The sequence below is a fragment of the Suncus etruscus genome, chromosome X (assembly GCF_024139225.1).
Source record: "Suncus etruscus isolate mSunEtr1 chromosome X, mSunEtr1.pri.cur, whole genome shotgun sequence".
Classification (NCBI taxonomy): domain Eukaryota; kingdom Metazoa; phylum Chordata; class Mammalia; order Eulipotyphla; family Soricidae; genus Suncus; species Suncus etruscus.
In genome coordinates, this window is record NC_064868.1 from 51742847 (window position 1) to 51747560 (window position 4714).

The 4714-nt window shown below is 42.2% G+C and overlaps 1 non-coding gene across 1 annotated transcript; it reads left to right on the forward strand.

The window, feature by feature from the left end:
* Positions 1-2130: 2130 nt before the first annotated feature.
* On the forward strand, positions 2131-2203 carry TRNAK-UUU (transfer RNA lysine (anticodon UUU)). Its single transcript has one exon. It is a non-coding gene; the product is annotated as a tRNA-Lys (tRNA).
* Positions 2204-4714: the final 2511 nt, after the last annotated feature.

The following is a 4714-nucleotide window of genomic DNA, read 5'->3' on the forward strand; positions in this document are numbered from 1 at the left end:
GAGAGTCTCGAACGATAGAAGAAATAACAAACTGAGTCTTTTTCAAAAAGTCCCATGTCTTTCCTGGTGGATAATGAGAGGAAATTTCTCCTGTGAAATCTGAAAGGGCCCTTTGTAAAGATTCATTAAGAGGCAATATTGACTCAATTTCCTTTTTTGGTATTGGCAATACTAATATATCAGGGTCAAATCCTAGTAAAGATATAGATCTGAGTCTTGCTTTGATAATGAGTTCTGAAATTAAATCCAAATAAGATATCACAGACCGAGGCTGTTTGTTATGTAAATATACCCATTCCAGGGGACCTGCCTGTTGCATCAATGCCCCCGTAGGGGTTTCTTTTGTAGGGAAAATTAATAAAGAAACCTTCTCTCCCGGGATGAATCTTGAGAGAAATGATTGTTGCAACCTGTTCAAGAAGAAGTCCAATTCATTTTTTGCCTCTATAGTTAAATTTCTCGGGCTGTCTAGGGCAGAATCACCCTCCAACGTTTTAAACAAATTAGACAGTTCTGCATTTGGGATTCCTAGCGCAGGCCGGAGCCAATTCACGTCACCTAAAAGTCTCTAAAAATCATTAAGTGTTTTGAGGTTTTCTTTTTTGATGGAGATTTTTTGTGGACGTATAGACGTTCGGTCCAAAATAAAACCCAAGTATTGATATGGTGGCATAGTCTGTATCTTTTCTAAAGCTATTTTCAGTCCTGCTGTTTGCAAACAGTCAATAACAAAAGAATATACGTCCTGTAGATCTGTTTCATTGTTCATTGTGATAAGAATATCATCAGTATTGTAGCATATGAAAAAGTTTCCATAAGATGATTCTTGGAATTGTATTTAAAAGTGTTTCCTTAGGATTGTTCTGTGACTTTTGCCCCACCTAACCCTTCCAGGTGGGGCGCTGTGGAGTTGGCAATAAATAGCTTGAGGGACAGGAGTGAGGGTCCTTCTGTGAAAAAGCTGCTGGCTGCAGGAGGATTCTCTGGCTCTCCTTGCCCGATCTTTTAAACCCTATCATTCTTGTCTGTGTGGATTATTATTTGCTGCGGATAAATATTACCAAGGTCTTCCCCCGAAAGGGGACAAGGGGATGGGAAGTAATTTCTCATTCTGGGGACTGTTCTTGGATTCACAAATACCCAGCCAAGATAACGGCGAAGATATCTTGCAGATGGCGCCGGGAACAGGTGGACCTGGACCCTCAATAACTGTAAGTGAAACGCTTTATTGGAAATTGCCTCTGGAGATCCTTGGATGGCTTCTATGGTCAGCCGTGTTGATTGTGCCACCTTGTTACAAATTCTTTGGTTTGGCATTTGTCAAGTGGATATTTCCATACTATTTAAAACAAATAGGCTGGATGATAGGTAAATTCATTGCTTTTGGATGGTTGTGGTCTATAGTTCAAATGACAATTGATACTCAAATATTTGCCTCGCCTGTGTTGGCTCCATTAACCATAGTTTGTGGAATCTCTGTGGTTGCTAATATTGTTATGGCGTGCATAGGTATTGGCTGGTATTTCGGAAGGAAAAAGTGTGGGAAAAGTGAGGCTAAGACCAGCCTGGAAAATAAGGAGATCTATCCAATGAAAATCCAGGCCAAAGTGCAGGCTGATGAATCTAGCACCACCATCAAAAATATAGGCATTTTTCCCAACAAAAAATCTACTCGGAAACATAATTTAGAAACTCAGGACCCAAATCAAAATATTAACACTGATGACCAACCCCCGGTGCTAAGTCCACAAGTGAGTCCGGATTCTGTACACAGAATGGAATCACAAAATAGTGCTGGCTCAGATGACGAATCACAGGCTAGTGCTCCACATGTCAGGGCTCAGAGCCCGGTGCAAAGTACTTCTGCTAATCCGGCCTCAGTTCCGTTACAAACAGTATATAGAACCATTTACGAACCCCTTGAAATAGAAGACATGGAACGGTTTAAGAAAACATGTAAGGAATTTGGGCCAACCTCTCCATACTGTGTGGAAACGCTAAGACTTTGGTGTCGAAAATCACTTTGGACACTGCATGAATTTCAAAAACTAGCTGAAATATGCTTGCCATCTAAACAGCGAACGGAATGGGAGATGTTCTATGCGGAGGGTGTGAAATCCAAATTATATAGCCCGGATAGCTCAGTCGGTAGAGCATCAGACTTTTAATCTGAGGGTCCAGGGTTCAGGTCCCTGTTCGGGCGCCATCTGCAAGATATCTTCGCCGTTATCTTGGCTGGGTATTTGTGAATCCAAGAACAGTCCCCAGAATGAGAAATTACTTCCCATCTCCTTGTCCCCTTTCGGGGGAAGACCTTGGTAATATTTATCCGCAGCAAATAATAATCCACACAGACAAGAATGATAGGGTTTAAAAGATCGGGCAAGGAGAGCCAGAGAATCCTCCTGCAGCCAGCAGCTTTTTCACAGAAGGACCCCTCACTCCTGTCCCTCAAGCTATTTATTGCCAACTCCACAGCGCCCCACCTGGAAGGGTTAGGTGGGGCAAAAGTCACAGAACAATCCTAAGGAAACACTTTTAAATACAATTCCAAGAATCATCTTATGGAAACTTTTTCATATGCTACAAGTATAATGAAAGATCATGGCTTGAGGAAATCTTTCTCGAGCAGGGCTCAAAATCTTATCTACAAAAAATTGACACATTGTTGGGGAATTCAGCATGCCCTGGGGGAGGACAGTCCATTGGAACCTCCGGCAGGGATGGGTATTGTTTATAGAAGGAACTGAGAATGCAAACCGGTGTTTATCATCCGGGTGAATAGGAATATGGTAAAAACAGTCTTTCAAGTCAATTATGACTAGTGGCCATTCCTTTGGGATAACTACAGGTGATGGTAAACCTGTTTGCAATTTTCCCATGGGTACCATAGATATGTTTACTGCTCTCAGATCCATCAACAGTCTCCATTTTCCGGACTTCTTTTGTATGGTAAATATAGGCGAATTCCATTGAGAAAATGAAGGCTCAATATGCCCTAATTCTAGCTGTTCTTCCACTAATTCTGTTAGCACCTTTAATCTATCAATTTTAAGGGGCCACTGACCTATCCAAATTGGTTCATCAGATTTCCATTTTATTTTTATCGATGCTGGGTTCTTTCTGTCAGTGGCCCCTACCAAAAATTCTGAGTTTTCATTTCAGGACAAGTTCCAGACTCTTCTGGAGCTAATGGGATGTGGAATTCAGCTTTCCACTGCTTATGTAGGTCGCGACCCCACAGAGAAGGTGAGAATGGGCCCACATGAGGTCTAATTATGGCCTTTTGATTTTCTGGGCCGTGAACTACCATAGTCCTTTTACTTAACAGACAGGAACTTAAACCTCCTACTCCTTCTAGTGAGTATGGAATTTCTTGTAGAGGCCAATTTTCTGGCCATTCCTTATCAGAAATTACTGTGATTTGCGCCCCGGTGTCTATCATTCCATTAAAGGGTCGCCCCTGAAAGTGAAGTTTAATCATCGGATTTTCCTCTTTAAATTTAGTAACCAAAGCGATAATTGGGTTATGGGCGGCCCCTGGATCTGTGCTTCCAAAACCTCCAATTCGTGTCTTATCTGAAGTCCCAAATTTGACATACGGCACTATTACTATCTGGGCAATTGCCTCCCCCTTTTTGAATGTCCAAGTATCCGGTACCGTAATTACTACAACAATTTCTCCCTTTGAATCTGAGTCAATGACACCTGTGGTTACTGATATACCCTTTACATTGAGGGAACTTCTGCCCAGAATCAACCCCATTGTATCTGGGGGTGGCGGGCCTACAATGCCAGTTTTTAGCATGAAGGGGCATGCTCCTGGGTAAATTGTAATGTCCTCTGGGCAAGTTATGTCGAGCCCAGCGCTCCCCGCAGTCGCATGAATTAATTCGCTAATTGTGAGCAATCTTGGGCTGGGCTCAGAAGAAGTATGGTTTGTGGGCTTTGCCCCTGATTTGCTCGGGCCTGGGGACTGGCCCGGTAGGCGTTTCCCTGCATTGGAAATGTGTGTCCCTGAGGAGCTTGATTTAACAAAAGACGACAATTTCTTCTGATATGGCCCTGTTTTCCACAATGGTAACAGAAGAATTGCCTCCTGGGTGTGGTGTTAAAACCATTCCCTGTGTTATTATTAGGGAGAAATCCAGATCTGCAATCTTTTGCCCAGTGGCGACCTCTCTTGCATTTTGGGCAGAGACCAGGCTTTGGAGAGGCGCTTTTTCCCCGGGGGTAGAAAGACTTTGTTCCCTTACTAACCGCAAAAGTTTGCACTGGATCCAGGTTTGCTGAAGAATCATAAACATTTCTGCAGGCATATAAAAATTCATTTAAGTCAGCCTTGTCCTGCAAAGGGGCCAATATCAATTTGCAGGCTGAATTCGCATTATGATAAGCCAAACTTTTTTCTAAATATTTTCTAACCTGCTTATCTTTGACTTGTATTTTCAAAGCATCTTTGAGTTTAGCTACAAAGTCGATATATGGCTCATGGGGACCTTGGGTAATTCTTAAAAAGGTTCCTGCACCTGTGCTGTTCATATCAAGTTTTTCCCATGCGGATACTGCAATATCTTTAATTATGTTTAAGATTTCCTTAGGTAAAGCAGCTTGTGCCTGAATATCTGCATATTGATTTTCTGCCATTAATAATTCATACGATAGAGTGACCCCTGCCACTTGTTTTTTTGTTCCATCCGGGCTATATAATTTG